This window comes from Lithobates pipiens, unplaced genomic scaffold (assembly GCF_037356315.1).
Source record: "Lithobates pipiens isolate NorthernLeopardFrog02 unplaced genomic scaffold, aLitPip1_a1.2 Scaffold_28, whole genome shotgun sequence".
Taxonomy (NCBI): Eukaryota; Metazoa; Chordata; class Amphibia; order Anura; family Ranidae; genus Lithobates; species Lithobates pipiens.
In genome coordinates, this window is record NW_027507789.1 from 16,563,016 (window position 1) to 16,581,000 (window position 17,985).

The 17,985-nt window shown below is 46.6% G+C and overlaps 1 long non-coding RNA gene across 1 annotated transcript in view; it reads right to left on the bottom strand.

The window, feature by feature from the left end:
• Positions 1–16,845, bottom strand: part of LOC143934831 (uncharacterized) — a 23,657-nt gene extending 6,812 nt beyond the window's left edge. The window contains exons 1-2 of the long non-coding RNA XR_013263378.1: positions 16,634–16,845; positions 7,044–7,142 (exon numbers count right to left, since the gene is read on the bottom strand). This is a non-coding gene — a long non-coding RNA (uncharacterized LOC143934831). The remainder of the gene's footprint in view (positions 1–7,043; positions 7,143–16,633) is intronic.
• Between the last annotated feature and the right edge of the window lie 1,140 nt (positions 16,846–17,985).

Sequence of the window (17,985 nt, forward strand, 5' to 3'; positions counted from 1 at the left end):
GCTTGGCGATGGTCTTGTAGCCCATTCCAGCCTTGTGTAGGTCTACAATCTTCTCCCCGACATCCTTGGATAGCTCTTTGGTCTTGGCCATGGTGGAGAGAGATTGGAATCTGATTGATTGCTTCTGTGGACAGATGCCTTTTATACAGGTAACAAGCTGAGATTAGGAGCACTCCCTTTAAGTAAATGAATAATACAAAAAAAGTGGTGTTGCGCTCCCACACGTGAATATATCTCAAAAAAGAAAACCAATCATTATTAATGGACCAATCTAAAAGTATAAAAGCAAACGTGTCACTTGTGCAATTATCTATTAGGCCGCGTACACACGGGCGGACTGTTCGCCCAACTTTGTCCGCTGAACAGTGTTTGGGCGGACAGTCCGCTCGTGTGTGGGCTTGTTCGTCAAACAAAGTTGCGCGCATGCTCAGAAAGGATTTTCACGCCGAAAGCTATAATGCAGTGTATAGGACGTCGTATTTTTCGTCCCGTCGTACGTGCTGTTCACGTCATCGCGCACGGTTTCAGCAAACTGTTCGTTCGTCGTGTGTGGGCATGTCCGTCCATGCTAATTTTGAGCGGACTGTTTGCTGAAACTGTTGGACGGACAAAGTTGGGCGAACAGTCCGCGCGTGTGTACGCGGCCTTAGTGTCCAAAAAACAATAAAGTGCTGCTGTGCATAGAATATCACTACGTATCACTGACACCATCACCTGGCTTTTTTAATTAATTATTTATTGTTGTTTTTTCTGTTGCCCATTATATTATTGTATTTATTTTATTTATTCACCTAATTTATATAAATTTTTTAATCTATAAATAGAAAAATATTGTTCTATATTAAAGATATAGATTATAAATATTAACAACAATTTATATATTACATTTTTTTATATAAAATTTTTTTTTTTTTAAATATAGTTTATAAATAAAAATTATTAATTTACTTTTTTTTATGCATTTATTAATGATAAATAATAATAAAAAGCTCTTCAATGATGGTATCAACTCTCCAGTGAACTCAAGCGGGAATGCACAGGTGTGGGGGCTTCCCATGGGTGTGACGGCTCTAGCGGAGGGCCTGGCGGGTGTGCAAGGTCACGGTGTAATAAGTCATATTACAAGAGAACATAACATGGGAATTTCAATGTGTACACAGTAACATTACCCCAATGTGATAAGAGGCCACACCTTCTACTATGAGCTCTGAAAAAGAATCTGCTCTATCTGGAGAGCCAGGATTAGAATTTTTCCATTTTTCTTTGGTGTGAAGTACTACAACCTCATTGTATTACAAAACTGCCCTGCAATAACCTTGGTCATTGCCTTTCGTTATCTATTCGACAGGACTTGGTGGAGGTCACGGGTAAACACCAGGTTGTCAGAGAGTAGAAGAGAGTCTGAGGAGCACCAGGTTGTCAGAGAGTAGAAGAGAGTCTGAGGAGCACTCAGTCCAGGAGGACCTGTGAGACTATGCAATACTCCAGGGTTACAGCCCTCTGGTTTGCCCAAATAATGATGGCTGATGTGCTGGTAAACTGAAGGAGTAACATCATAGACCCGAGTAGGTGGCGTCCAGGCAGTTTTTTTTCCTTTTTCCTTTTGCCGCTTTGTCTCCCTGCGAAGGTAAAGCTTAATGGGCTACTATGCATCGCACAGTAGCCCATTATGTGTCACTTACCTGACACAGGAGCCGCTGTCCCCTGTAGCATGAATTGTCCATCTTCTTCCGGGTATCGCTTACTGTCCCCCATCGGATAGTGTCCGCCCTGTACGGCGCTAGCGCAGTACGGAGGACAGGGAGACTCCGAAAGTCTCCGAAGATGAACGGCGCCTGCCCCACCACCTGCCCCACCATCCAAGTGAACATATAGTTAAAATAAAACATTGGCGAGCGAAGCGAGGGGCCCTCTTACTAAGTGCTACCGTATGTCCACTTGGATGGTGGGGCTTGATCCTGGACTCAGTGCGCAGGCGCCGTTCATCTTCGGAGACTTTCGGAGTCTCCTTATCCTCCGTACTGCACAAGCACTGCGCCTGCACCGTACGGGGCGGACACTATCCGATGGGGGAACAGTTTTTGGCAGAACACCGGCGCTGTGAGTGGCCGGAGCAGCGATGACGTCACTCCCGCGCATGCGCTTAGGAGCCACCAATAACGGCATATCGCCGTTAGCAGTGGCATGCTCAGTGCACCTGCGCACAGGCGTCTACGGTGCCTGTCTTTTTGCAAATATCTCCTAAGCCGTGTAGGTTTAGGAGATATTTCATGGACCTACAGGAAAGCCTTAATCTAGGCTTACCTGTAGGTCAAAGTGGTCTGTAAGCATTTAAAGAAAACTTTAATAACTTTTTTACCATCTGTGGCCTGCATACAGCTGATAGCCAGCTAAGGGAAAGACTTTTTTTTTTTTTTTTACACAGAATGGGAAGCGAAACCTCCATGACATGTAGAACAGACAGGCAAGGTAAGGGAGAGGTCATAAGGAAGGTCAGAATATTGGTTAGAGGGAGGCTGAGGGAGAAGAGCAGGGTGATGTTTAGAGAAGGAGGTCTGAAGGAAAGTCACAGAGGAGGTAGCAAAGAAGGTCATGGGAAGGTAAGGGAAGATGAAGGAAAGGTAAGGGAAAATGTCAGGTAGATGCTCAAGGCAGGATCCAGAGAGAAGTTTATGAGAAGGTAGAATAATTAGGGGAAGGTAAGGGAGAAGGTTGTGGGCAGGTCTAAGTTGAAGGCCAATGAAAAAGTCAAGGAGGAAGGCCAGGGAGATGTGAGTATGGTCAAAAAAGAAAGTGTGGAGGTAGATAGCCAGGGGGGAAATAAGGGAGAAGGTAAAAAAAAAAAAAAAAAAGGAAGCAAGGAGGAAGGTCAAGTAAGGTGCAATGAGAAAGTCAAAAGTCATGGTAATGGAGAATATCAAGGGTAAGGCCAGAGAGAAAGTCAGGAAAAAGATTAAAGAGATGGTCAGAGAAAGGTGAGGGAGAAGGTTATGGGAAGGGCAGGGGGACAGCAAGGGATTAAGTAAGAAGGCTGGACAATGGGAAGGCCAGACGGGAAGAAAAAAAAAAAAAAAAGGGAGGAAGGTCGTTGTGAAGGCCAGGGAGAAACTCAGGAGGAAGGAGAGGGAGAAGGTGAGGAAGGAGGCCAGGAAAAAAAAAGTCAAGGAGTAGGTAAAGACAGGTGCCACAGAAAATCTCAGGGGAAAAAAAAAAAAAAAAAAAAGGGGTGGTATGGGAGAAGGATAATGGGACAGTAGGAAAAAGGGGTCGGGGAAGACCAAAAAGAGAAAAGCAGGACAGGGGGAAGGCCCGAGAGAAAGGAGGAAGGTCGGGGGGGGGGGGGGGAGGGGGGTTGGCTAGTGAGATATTCCGGAGGAAGAAGATTAGGAAAAAGTCAGGACAGAAGGCAAGGATGAAGGTGGCCATGGAAAAGGTCTGAGAGAAGATCAAGGCATGTGCCAGAGATAAGTATATGGAGAGGTTAGGGGAGTGCAATGGGAAAGTCAGGAGAAAGGTCAAATGGAAGGGCATGAAGGAAGTTCAAGGGGAAAGTCAGGGAAACTGGGTCCGATAGGCCGCCAGGGAAACTGGGTCCGATAGGCCGCCAGGGAAACTGGGTCCGATAGGCCGCCAGGGAAACTGGGTCCGATAGGCCGCCAGGGAAACTGGGTCCGATAGGCCGCCAGGGAAACTGGGTCCGATACGCCGCCAGGTCGAAAGGCGGCCAGGGAAACTGGGTCCGAAAGGCGGCCAGGTCCGAAAGGCGGCCAGGGAAACTGGGTCCGAAAGGCGGCCAGGGAAACGGGTCCGAAAGGCGGCCAGGGAAACGGGTCCGAAAGGCGGCCAGGGAAACGGGTCCGAAAGGCGGCCAGGGAAACGGGTCCGAAAGGCGGCCAGGGAAACGGGTCAAGAATGCGATCAGAGAAATGGTCCAGGCAGGTGCCAGAGAGAAGAAGAAGGTCACAGAGAGGTAATGGAGAAGGTCATAGAGAAAGTCAGGGGAATGGTCTGGAAGGCAGTCAGGGAGAAGGTAAAGGCAGGTGCCAGAGATCTCACCAACAATCTCTCTCCGACAGACATCTGTCTATCTATAGTCACATCATCCCGAGAACAGAAGGTGAGGCAATATTTACCTTCCGTGACACAGTCATTGCATAAGAGTGCAGACCAGAAGAATGATTCATCAAACCACAATTAAAATGACTCTGAGGCAAAGGGCAATCCAGAGAAGGGTTACAGCAGATGACATAGCACTGAGCTCACTCACACGATGGCGGCACCTCCAGATATTTATATACTTTAATCAGCGGCTGGAGTCCGGGAGGAAATGTCCCCCGTTCAGGAAAATGTAATCTCATTACAACCATCTGGGTTGCAACATGCTCAGCTGCAGCTTTGGTTTCCTGAAAAGTGACAAATGATGCAGAAGGCAATTTCTACAGAATTGAGAGTAAGACAAGTTTTCAGAAAACAATGTCAGAGTGCGCAGGCTGCAGAGACAGGTGGGGACTTTGGAGATCATCAGCTCAGCCAGTAATCTGGAGCTCCACCATTTCCAAAAAAAAAATTAAAAAAAAAAAAAAAAAAAAAAAAAAAAAAAACACACAACAAACAACAACAAAAAAACAAACAACCCCCCCCCCCCCCCCAAAAAAAAAAAAATACATTCTTAGTACAGCAGTGTGCTGGAAAAAAATGGTACAATGAAGACCGGCCTTACAGCACTGGAGTCCTGAGCAAGTAAAATACTTTCTGTCCCTAGAGTGACTAACTTTTTGGCTCCGATAGAGATGTTAGAGTGTAAGCTCCTGTGGTGCAGAGACTTCTGGGCTGGATCAGTGTTCTCTGTACAGCACCGCAGAAAAAGTCTGAGCTATATAAATGTATAATAATGAGGTGGAGACATTAGAGTGTAAGCTCCTCTAGTGCAGAGACGGACGTGACTGGCTCAGTGTTCTCTGTACAGCACTATGGAATATGTCAGAGCTATATAAAATGTATTGTAATAATAATAGTGTGTGGCTGTGATGGAACGTTAGAGTGTAAGCTCCTGTGGTGCAGAAACTGATGAGAATGGCTCAGTGCTCTCTGTACAGCACTATGGTATATGTCAGAGCTTGATAAATGTAAAATAATAATAGTAGCGTGTGACTGTAGTGGGACATTAGAGTGTAAGCTCCTCTGGTGCAGAGACTAATGTGAATGGTCCTCTGTGCTCTGTACAGAACTGCGGTGTGTGCCGGAGGTGTATATGTAGAATATCTTTCAGCAATATGATTTGTTCATCGCATAGGAATTCAGCGGCGAGGGCAGGGGCACAGGGGGAGAATTATGCGCTTCCTTTGCAGGGAAAGTCAGTGTTCAGCTTTTAAAAACAGTTACTGAGTCTCTTAAAAGCAACACAGCCTGGTCACCTTCCCGGAGCCTGTGATTGGATAGTGAAGAAGAAGCAGCACTCTAATGAGTCATCTCTTTGCTCTCTTCTCCTACCAGCATGCTACCTGTCAGCATGAGCACTGCAACCCACCCAAATACCCTAATGCTGGCCCTCCTGATCCCAGTCTGAGTGCTGCTGTGCAGGGATTAAAATTAGTCATTGTTGTATTTAAATTTAAGCGTTAATAAAAATTCTTTACCTCTCACATTATTAGCGTGTTTACTTAATGCTTGATTTTCTTTTAGGTGTTCTCCAAGATACATTACATAAAAATACATTTATCTCTGAATATGATAAGAACATGGAGAGAATTTTTGGTAGATGTAAACCTGAGGATATTCATATTGTGGATAGATCCCCTATAATGATCCGATATAAATATTGTGGTTAGATCCCCTATAATGATCTGATATACATATTGTGGTTAGATCCCCTATAATGATCTGATATACATATTGTTGATATATTCCCTATAATGATTTGATATATATATTGTGGATATATTCCCTATAATGATTTGATATACATATTGTGGTTAGATCCCCTATAATGATTTGATATACATATTGTGGTTAGATTCCCTATAATGATTTGATATAAATATTGTGGATAGATTCCAAGATACATTACATAAACATACATTTATCTCTGAATATGATAAGAACACGGAGAGAATTTTTTGTAGATGTAAACCTGAGGATATTCATATTGTGGATAGATTCCTTATAATGATCCGATATACATATTGTGGATAGATCCCCTATAATGATCTGATATACATATTGTGGTTAGATCCCCTATAATGATCTGATATACATATTGTGGATATATTCCCTATAATGATTTGATATACATATTGTGGTTAGATCCCCTATAATGATTTGATATACATATTGTGGATATATTCCCTATAATGATTTGATATACATATTGTGGATAGATTCCCTATAATGATTTGATATACATATTGTGGATAGATCCCCTATAATGATTTGATATACATATTGTGGATATATTCCCTATAATGATTTGATATACATATTGTGGATATATTCCCTATAATGATTTGATATACATATTGTGGATAGATTCCCTATAATGATTTGATATACATATTGTGGATAGATCCCCTATAATGATTTGATATACATATTGTGGTTAGATCCCCTATAATGATTTGATATACATATTGTGGATAGATTCCCTATAATGATTTGATATACATATTGTGGATAGATTGCCTATAATGATCTGATATACATATTGGGAATGGATCCCTATAATGATCTGATATATATATAGGGAATAGATCCCCTATTAGCAGAAGGCCTTTGCCAGTGACGACGCCCTTTAGCCGCCTGCAGGTCAGACTCATGCTGCTGCCATACAATATCGGGTGACAAGTCTTCTTTTTGTTCAAAGTCCTCCAAAGAACACACAAGACACAACAAGTACGGCGGATGTATTGAGCACTCAGCTTGCATCATTCTTCTCATTAGCAATAATTACAGGACGGTGCAGGTCTCTGCTTGACAGATGGAAAGTGAGATCCTCACATATTTCAGGCCTCCCCCTTCTGCCTCCAGTTCACAGAAATTCTACATACCTGACAATCCAAGGAATTCCAGGATATGACTGAGCGGGGGTTACCCAGGATTGTGGAGGCGTGGAACTGCCCAGTCCTCAAAATTTCATACTGCCTTTCCTAAATTGAACAAGGAGAGCTTTCAGAAGAGTGCCGGGACCTTTGTTTTTTTACTAGTATGGCAAATAATAAAAAAAAAAAAAAAAAAAAAAAAAACACACACAACAACAACACACAAGTACCTCCAAATTTAGTTATTTTTCTTAAATTAAATAGCAACATTTTCTTTAGCCATTTGTGTGTTTTTGACATCAACCCATGCACCCCCCCCCCCCATTATGCCCCCTGTTCTCTTTCAATGTTGCCCCTCCAGCCTCCCTCCCCATCTATGTACCTCCCATGCCCCCCTCCCACCTGTGCCATGCTCATCCAATCCCATGCCCCCCTCTCACCTGTGTGCCATGTTCATCGAATCCCATGTCCCCCTCCCACCTGTGCGCCATGCTCATCCAATCCCATGCCCTCCTCGTGCCCCCCTACCTGTGCCCCATGTTTATCTGATCCCATGCCCCCCGCCCCCCCACCTGTTGGCCATGTTCATCCAATCCCATGTCCCCCTCCCACCTGCGGGCTATGTTCATCCAATCCCATGTCCCCCTCCCACCTGCGGGCCATGTTCATCCAATCCCATGTCTCCCTCCCACCTGTGAGCCATGTTCATCCAATCCCATGTCCCCCTCCCACCTGTGCGCCATGTTCATCCAATCCCATGTCCCCCTCCCACCTGTGCGCCATGTTCATCCAATCCCATGTCCCCCTCCCACCTGTGCGCCATGCTCATCCAATCCCATGTCCCCCTCCCACCTGTGTGCCATGCTCATCCAATCCCATGCCCCCCTCCCACCTGTGCCCCATGTTCATCCAATCCCATGTCCACCTCCTGAGCCCCCCTCCAACCTGCGGGCCATGCTCATCCAATCCCATGTCCCCCTCCCAACTGTGTGCCATGCTCATCCAATCCCATGCCCCCCTTCCACCTGTGCGCCATGCTCATCCAATACCATGCCCCCCTCCTACCTGTGTGCCATATTCATCCAATCCCAAAACAATGCCACCTCTATGCACCCTCGGTTTTCCCCTCCCTCCTTTTATCATTATAAAGCTATCTTGAAGCTCCGGTCAATAACTTTACGTAAGCAGAAATGAGATCATCAGTCTGCTGCAGACAGGAGGAAGCATTTCCTCACTCTCCCTTCCCCCAGTGATCAGACTTTACATGATTGTGTCATCTCTAAGCCGGCATCCTAGTCCAGGAAGTAGATGGTGACCCTGGATGATGCCTCAAGACAGACGGCGCCCCCCTTCTGGAGAGAAAAAAAACCCAGAAGAATAGTCAGAGGGAGTTGTGTGATCTCTGTGAGAGGTAATAAATACCTGGAAGGGTTACACTGACACCTTGCCAATCATAAGAACCAGTATCCAATGACAGATCCACTTTGAGGAATGGGATATGGACCAGCATAGAGGGGATCCTGGGGCTTGGTTGGCGATCGCGCTGTCGCTCTCATCAGTCACTGGGATGAGGGGATGACACGGCCTGTTTTCCGTCTCCCGCTGCTAATGTATTTGAATTGGCTCCCCGTGAATGGCGATATTCTGCGTCTGGCACACGGTGGGAGCCGGGATTGCGGAGTCAGTGAGGATGGAGAACGTTTTCCTCAGCTCCGCCCTTCTGGAAACCGTTGGCGTTGGCAGCCGGCACAAAGTCTGTTTATTCCGCGCCGGATTCCTGCCGCGCCAGATACAGCGAGGACTGGACCCTATTTAATATTGTGGTCGGGGGGGGGGGGGGGGGGGGCGGGTTTTCAGAAGACGTTCCAACACAGTGCTTCTGAACGTCGTGTGAAATACAACGCTCCTCCTATGGGGGCGATATATAGAGCAGAGACTAACCCTATACATGGCCTCAGTCACCCGGCTGCCTGTATCTGCAGCAATGTACAGAGAGGCAGAATCGCTCCCATGGTAATGAAATGGCGCAGTGCACAGGGTGATGGCGTCTATGTGCGACATTTGTTGTCAGGAATGCATGTCAAAAACAGGCCAGTAAAGTCCCATTTCCTCAACGCTGACCTCCATCCCCCCCCCCCCTCAGTCTTGTACAGTTGTAGCAGCTCCTCTCCTGGACTGAAATCGCTTCCTCCGATTTCACCGCACACTGTGAGCTTCTTACCATGTGCATCAGAAGCTGCAGAAGGTCAGACAGAGACTTCTTCATTTCCTGGTTAGAGGATATCCAGCATCATCTAGCCCAGTGGTCTCCGAACTGCGGACCAGATGTGGCCCTTTGCTTGCCTTTATCTAGCCTTTTAAGCACTATTCCTCCACTTACACCGCTGATGGGGCACCATTCCTCCACTGACGTCAATGATGGGGAACTGATCCTCCACTGATGCCAATGATGGGGCACTATTCCTCCACTGACGCCAATGATGGGGAACTGATCCTCCACTGACGCCAATGATGGGGAACTGATCCTCCACTGATGCCAATGATGGGGCACTGATCCTCCACTGATGCCAATGATGGGGCACTGATCCTCCACTGATGTCAATGATGGGGCACTGATCCTCCACTGATGCCAATGATGGGACACTATTCCTCCCACTGACGCCAGTGATGGGGCACTATTCCTCCCACTGACGCCAGTGATGGGGCACTATTCCTCCCACTTACACCAATGATGGGGCACTATTCCTCCCACTGACTCCAATGATGGGACACTATTCCTCCCACTGACTCCAATGATGGGGCACTATTCCTCCCACTGACGCCAACGATGGGGCACTATTCCTCCCATTGATGCCAGTGATGGGGCACTATTCCTCCCACTGACTCCAATGATGGGGCACTATTCCTCCCACTGACTCCAATGATGGGGCACTATTCCTCCCACTGACGCCAACGATGGGGCACTATTCCTCCCATTGATGCCAGTGATGGGGCACTATTCTTCCCACTGACACCAATGATGGGGCACCATACCTCCCACTGATGGGGGCTCTATTCTTGACACCAATGATGGAGCAATATTCCTCCTACTGATGGGGCTTTATTCCTGACACCAATGATGGGGCACTATTCCTCCCACCGACATCAATGATGGGGCACTATTCCTTACCCTGATTCCAATAATGGGGCCTTTCCCTGGCCCTGCCCATTACAATAAAAAATTTTAAATCATGGAGGGTCAGGGCATTCCCTATACAAACACAAGCCTGGCTAGGAACTCTCACTCCTCCAGACATCCACCTATCAAGGTCTTTTCCATCTTCATTACAGACCCGATTTTAGACTCTGTGATGTCATCACTGGGTCTCTGTGCTTCTCTATGCAATGGAGGCAGATCATGGCTGGTGAATGAATGAATGAAAGGGGCGGGGCTGGCGACATTCAGACCAGGAAGGGAAGCACTTCCGGAAACTTCTACACTTCCTGGGCGGAGGTCTCCTTTAAACAAGTTTGGAGGCACTGAGAAAGAATTTCACGGCTCACGAGGGACGCAAACGGCGGTCCGAAGAGCGTTTTGATGTGTGCGGACTCAGCACAAGTCCGGCAGCGATAAAATAATTAGAACAATTTTTTTTATTAGATAAGACGAGCGCGCCGGGCCTCTAATCTGCTCTCCCCGGCGCGGCCCCGGAGAACGCGGATCGTGAAAAGCGATCGGATTCTATTATAAACGTCTTTGATAAGAGATTGCCGAGAATGAGGGCAGAGCGAAGAATTTCTGCTGAGAAGATAAAAAAAAAGTTCACAGTTTATGAAAAAAAAAAAACTTCGGAAAGAAATCTGACAGGTTAATAAAACTTGGGGCTGCGCGGGCGCGGGACCGGCGGGGGAGGGGAGCTGATAACATGGGATGATAAATATGGGGCCGTCCGCACATCACACGGGAGGGGGGGGGAGGGGGGGGGAGGGGAGGTGGACACTTACCCCACCGCTGGAATTTTCTACACTTACCTGGAATCCGCTGACACCAGAAAAAGCGAATTATACGGAACGCAGAGTCGGCACATTCTCCGCCTCTAACGGTGCAGATTTAAGTGGACCGGTCATCAGAAATACGAGTCCGAAAATGTACAGCGCCTTGAAAAAAAGTTTTCATACCCCTTTTCCACATTTTTGTCATATTACAACCAAAAACGTAAAATGTATTTCATTGGGATTTTATGTGATGGACCAACAAAAAGTAGCTCAGAATTGTGAAGTGGAAGGAAAATGATAAATTGTTTCCAACATTTTTAAATTTTTTTTTTTTTTTTACAAATAAATATGTGAAAAGTGTGGGGGGGCCATTTGTATTCAGTCCCCTTTTCTCCGATACCCCCAACTAAAATCTAGTGGAACCAATTGCCTTCAGAAGCCACCTAATTAGCAAATAGAGCCCACCTGTGTGTAATTTAATCTCAGTATCAATACAGCTGTTCTGTGAAGGCCTCAGAGGTTTGTTAGAGAACCTTAGTGAACAAACAGCATCATGAAGGCCAAGGAACACACCAGACAGGTCAGGGATAAAGTTGTGGAGAAGTATAAAGCAGGGTTAGGGTCTAAAAAAAAAAAAAATCTCCCAAGCTTTGAACATCTCACGGAGCTCTGTTCAATCCATCATCTGAAAATGGAAAGAGTATGGGCACAACTGCAAACCTACCAAGACATGGCTGTCCACCTAAACTGACCGGGCCGGGCAAGGAGAGAATTCATCAGAGAAGAGCCAAGAGGTCCATGGTAAGTCTGGAGGAGCTGCAGAGATCCACAGCTCAGGGGGGAGAATCTGTCCACAGGACAACTATTAGTCGTCTCTCCACAAATCTGCCCTTTATGGAAGAGTGACAAGAAGAAAGACATTGGTGAAAGAAAGTCATAAGAAGTCCTGTTTGCAGTTTGTGAGAAGCCATGTGGGGGGCACAGCAAACATGTGGAAGAAGGTGATCTGGTCAGATGAGACCAAAATTCTACTTTATGGCCTAAAAGCAAAACGCTATGTGTGGGGAAAACTAACACTGCACATCACCCTGAACACACCGTCCCCACCGTGAAACATGGTGGTGGCAGCATCATGTGGTGGGGATGCTTTTCTTCAGCAGGGACAGGGAAGCTGGTCAGAGTTGATGGGAAGATGGATGGAGCCAAATACAGGACAATCTTAGAAGAAAACCTGTTAGAGTCTGCAAAAGACTTGAGACCGGGGCGGAGGTTCACCTTCCAGCAGGACAACGACCCGAAACATCCAGCCAGAGCTACAATGGAATGGTTCAGATCAAAGCATATTCATGTGTTAGAATGGCCCAGTCACAGTCCAGACCTAAATCACATTGAGAATCTGTGGCAAGACTTGAAAATTGCTGTTCACAGACGCTCTCCATCCAATATGACAGAGCTTGAGATATTTTGCAAAGAAGAAGAGTGGGCAGAAATGTCCCTCTCTAGATGTGCAAAGCTGGTAGAGACATCCCCAAAAAGACTTGCAGCTGTAATTGCAGTGAAAGACGGTTCTACAAAGTATTGACTCCGGGGGGCGCCATACAAATGCCCCCCCCCACACTTTTCACATATTTATTTGTAAAAAAAAATTGAAAACCATTTATCATTTTCCTTCCACTTCACAATTATGTGGCGCTTTGTGTTGGTCTATCACATAAAATCCCAATAAAATACATTTATGTTTTTGGTTGTAACATGACAAAATGTGGGAAATTTCAAGGGGTATGAATACTTTTTCAAGGCGCTGTATCACCACTCACAAAGATCACAGTGCTCCCCCGGACAATTCCTCCATCTGTATTCCTCTCCAGTAGGATGGTGCCATCTTTGTTCAGGCATCATCCAGGACAGTTCTGAGACAAGGTCATCCAGCGTTCAGTGCAAAGAAGCCAAACTGCACCCTCCCCCCTTCTTCATTGTGATATTACCCCCTCCCCCCAACAGTCATCCACTTGTCAAAATGCCTTGTATCACAATAAGCTCACTGGCGCCCCCATCCATACAGTAAACTGCTGCGCCCAGGGCAGCCGCCCCCTCCTGCTCACCCCTTGTCCCAGCCCTGGTCCAGGGTCACCATCTACTTTCTGTACAGAGATCACAATCGTGTCATTCATGAGGTCTTGGCTGTGTTCTCAAGCGCCTGACACAGATCAGCCCCCTGCTGCAGCCTCTCACCTTGCGACCTGCTACAAAGTTAGAATGTTGCCGTTTGATCACAAAGGGGGTGGAGACTGAGGAAATGCTTCATCTTTCTGCAGCTGACTGATGACATCATCTCGGCATGGGCAAAGTCACCGAGTGGAGCTCAAGGATGGTTTTATAATGATAAAAGGAGGGAAGGGGACACAGGCGATGGCATAGTTGGGAACAGGTCTGGGAGAGGAGGGGGTGCACAAATGTTAGGGGACATCAAAGGCGCTCAAAAAAGGGCTTTTTAAAGATAAAAGGTGGAGCTTTTCTTTATGTGCAGCACCCCGCCAGCCCCTCCCCCACCAGCCATGATCTGCCTGCATTGCATAGAGAAGCACAGGAGACCCAGTGATGACATTATAAAAAAAAAATTTTTTATTAAAAAACAGATTTGATCAAAAAAAAATAAAAAATTTACAAAAATGACCATCTTAAATAGTTTGGGCATTTTGGGAGCAGTTTATTTTTTGACGCATTAACGTGTGACATAAAGTGCATTTACAAAACATAAAACTTCCTCCCACAAGGAAAAATTTGCAAATCCTCCTGACATTCGAGGCTCGCCCGGCTTTCTTCCTTTGAAGCGGAGCTCCGTCGGTTGCTTCCATCGCCCTCCCGCCTCTTCGCCGTCCATTCATTGCAATTTTTCGCAGAGGGCACTGAGGAGTAAGCTCGGGGGAATTCTGGGATGAGTGCGTGCCAAGAATCACCCCACCCCCGACTTCTGTATAAATCAGCATCGAGTATCCCGCGAGTCTACCTGGCGGACGGGAAGAGCGATGGAAATTTGGAGCGGAGAATATTCTCAAGTTTCTAAAAAGTTTATTTTTACGCTTTTTACAGCTGAAATGAAATCCTAATGAATGACTTGGCCGGGTTTCGAAGATTCTGCTTGTTCCTCTCTCAGCTGGAACCGCCAAATCTTCTATTATAGTGGAGAGGAGACGGAGGGGTTGAAGTGGAAGTTTCCCGGAGGAATATAAAGCCCTACGTATTTGTTTGTTTCCTTTAGGGGTGTATGTATTAAAAAAATAGAAAATATTTTTATTTTAAATAATAATAATATTTCCTGTGCTGGTTGAATGTTTTTTATTGATTTACAATACCACATTTGACCACTAGACGGCACCAAGTGTCATAGGAATTTTAATGAATCTTAGCTCCATCTAGTGGCCACATTTTTAATTTTTCTATCTTAAAGCAGAACTTCACTCTAAAAAGATGAAGCTCCGCTTTATGCCCTCCCCCCCTCCTCCTTTTCCTTTGGAACTTTTTTTTTGGGGGGGGGGGGGGGGGAGGCAGGGGAGCTTTAGAAACCCTTTAAATGACTGCTGAGATAAGACGTTATCTACACAGGGCAAGTATCCCGCTCCCAACAATTCAGTCATTCTGAATTGTTGGGAGCGGGACATTGAGGGGGGGGATCTCCCCCTGCATTTTCACCATCACCGTGATTCTTCATCGTCACCACCATCATGATTCTTCATCATCACCACTTTTCATCATCATCACCATGATTTTATCATCATCACCATTCTTCATCACCATCACTTTTCATCATCACAATTCTTCATCGTTACCACCGTCGCGATTCTTCATCGTTACCACTTTTCATCATCACCATGATTTAATCATTATCACCATTCTTCATCTTCAATGTCACGATTCTTCATTATTAACACCGTTGTGATTCTTCATTCTCACTACTTTTCATCATCGCCATGATTTTATCATCATCGTCACTTTCCATCATCATCGTCACTTTCCATCATCACCGTCACATGATTTTATCATCATCATCACGATTCTTCATCATCACCACTTTTATCATCACCATCACGATTCTTCATCGTTACCACCGCCGCGATTCTTCATCGTTACCACTTTTCATCATCACCATGATTTTATCATTATCATCACCATTCTTCATCGTTACCACTTTTCATCATCACCATGATTTTATCATCATTATCACTGTCACAATTCTTCATCACCATCACGATTCTTCATCATCATCATCATCATCATGATTCTTCATCACCTTCAACGTCACGATTCTTCATCATCATCATCACCACCATCAGGATTCTTCACCACTATCACCATGAATAATCATCACCACCATGATTCATCATTATCTTCATCCACACCCAGTTACTGAAACATAGGATGATGAAGGGGAGACTCTGTAGCCCCCGAAACGAGTTGGGTTGTTACCTTTGGACTCCTGTAACATAATAGGTTCTTCATCAGGCCAGGAAATTTCCTCAGCGGGGGACACAGACATAACACGACTTTAGTAGAGTGCGGAAGGGTTAGAACTTCTGACAATGTTTTTAGTGCAGTCTGCGCCTTCCTCTCTTGGTGACAACCAATCCCGCCATATCTTGTAAGCATGTCACGGAGGCAGGAAGCGAGGGGAAATCTGTCCAAAAGGGGGTTCACAGACAAAAAGTAACCTGACAGGTTTGAAAAAAAAAAAAAAGAAAAAAAAGTTGAGATGTCCAATAATCTTTAGTCATATACAGCATGAATTTTGGCAGACATGATCCCAACTGGCAATAAGCATTTTCCGCAGACAGAACGAGAATGCAGCAATCATACAGATGAAAGGGGTGTTCTGATGAGATTACTGATCACATCCCCCGACACGCAGTGCGGGGCTTCAAGGTACTTTCTCAGGAAACTCACATCTCTGAAAAGCCCCCAATACAGAAATCCGCCCGCGCTGACTTCATACCGGGAGCGTCGGTGACGGCGCCGAGACCCCCCCCACTTCCAGGAAGCCACGTGCCACTTCTAGGCGGTGATGAGAGAAAGGAAACCTTCAAAATAACTTTGTCCTCCTCCTCCTCCCAGTGCCAGAGGAAGAGAGGACGTTGCCACCGTCCAGCATGGTCAGTCTTGTGATTTTGGAAGAAAATCTCGGAACATTTCGGAACATTTTGGGCTTGTAGTATGAAATGAAACCAACCTCAGACAACGTTCTACACCTGGGGGAGGGGGGGCTTCCTGGACCATCATACTAGTCATTACACACAATGCAGTCTGAATAGAGAACTCCCCCAGCTTTCTCAGGAGGAAGATGCTCTCAGCATGTTGATGAGTGATCTGCAGTGCAGGAACTACAGCTTATTTATTTATGGAGGTCAAAATTAGTGATATAAACACTTCGCCAAGAGGAAGGTTCATTGTGGGAGATTCACCTGGTTATAAATCGGCTCTATGGAGTCTGCGCTCATTTCCCCCCAGTCACACTCTGGGGTGTATATATATATGTGTGTATATATATATATATATATACATATACACCTCCCCCAAGCCACAAAACAGAACTAAACTCCGATCAAATACATACAACCCTGCAAACAGTTTACCTGTAAAATCAGTACTGTCCATCCAGCAAACACTGCTCCGCTTGCACCTCTCCATACTATTACTGAGGGTGGGGCTGGGGATCCCCTCACTCCTCTTACAGAGCTCTCCTGATGTCTTTGCACAGCACTGAAATCTCCAAGTTCCCCCCAATCTGCACTGCTTCCAATAATCTGCTGTCAGTGCCAACAGCTGCTGGAGCTGCTGCAGTCCTGCTCTGTACTGCAGTGACACCTAGTGTCCAAAATGCAGAATGCAGAGACTGCCCCATCTGTCACTCTGCACACATTGTGACCCCTTTGAGGACTGTGATAGATCACAGTCCAGGTTGGGAGGTCACAGTTCAGGTTGCGGGGGTCACAGTTCAGGTTGGGGCAGTCAAGGTTGGGGTGTTACAGTCCAGGTTGGGGGTCACAGTTCAGGCCTCAATATTTATACACATTGTGACCCCTTTGAGGATTGTGATAGATCACAGTCCAGGTTGGGAGGTCACAGTTCAGGTTGGGGCAGTCAAGGTTGGGGTGTTACAGTCCAGGTTGGGGGTCACAGTTCAGGCCTCAATATTTATACACATTGTGACCCCTTTGAGGATTGTGATAGATCACAGTCCAGGTTGGGGGGGGTCACAGTTCAGGTTGAGGGTCACTGTTCAGGTTGGGGGGGTCACAGTTCAGGTTGGGGGAGTCACAATCCAGGTTGGGGGGTCACACTCCAGTTTGGGGGTCACAGATCAGTTTGGGGGTCACAGTCCAGGTTGGGGGGACACAGTTCGGGTTGGGGGGTCACAGCCCAGGTTGGGGGGTCACAGCCCAGGTTGGGGGGTCACAGTTAAGGTTGGGGGGTCACAGTCTAGGTTGTGGGGGTCACAGTTCAGGTTGGGGGGTCACAGTTCAGGTTGGGGCAGTCCAGGTTGGGGGGTCACAGTCCAGGTTGGGGGGTCACAGTTCAGGTTGGGGGGTCACAGTCCAGGTTGGGGGGTCACAGTCCAGGTTGGGGGTCACAGTTCAAGTTGGGGGTCACAGTCCAGGTTGGGGGTCACAGTTCAGGTTGGGGGTTACAGTCCCGGTTGGGGGTCACAGTCCAGGTTGGGGGGGGTCACAGTCCAGGTTGGGGGGGGGTCACAGTCCAGGTTGGGGGTCACAGTCCAGGTTGGAGGTCACAGTCCAGGTTGGGGGGTCACAGTCCAGGTTGGGAGGTCACAGTTCAGGTCGGGGGGTCACAGTTCAGGTTGGGGCAGTCAAGGTTGGGGTGTTACAGTCCAGGTTGGGGGTCACAGTCCAGGTTGGGGGGTCACAATTCAGGTTGGGGGTTACAGTCCAGGTTGGGGGTCACAGTCCAGGTTGGGGGGGTCACA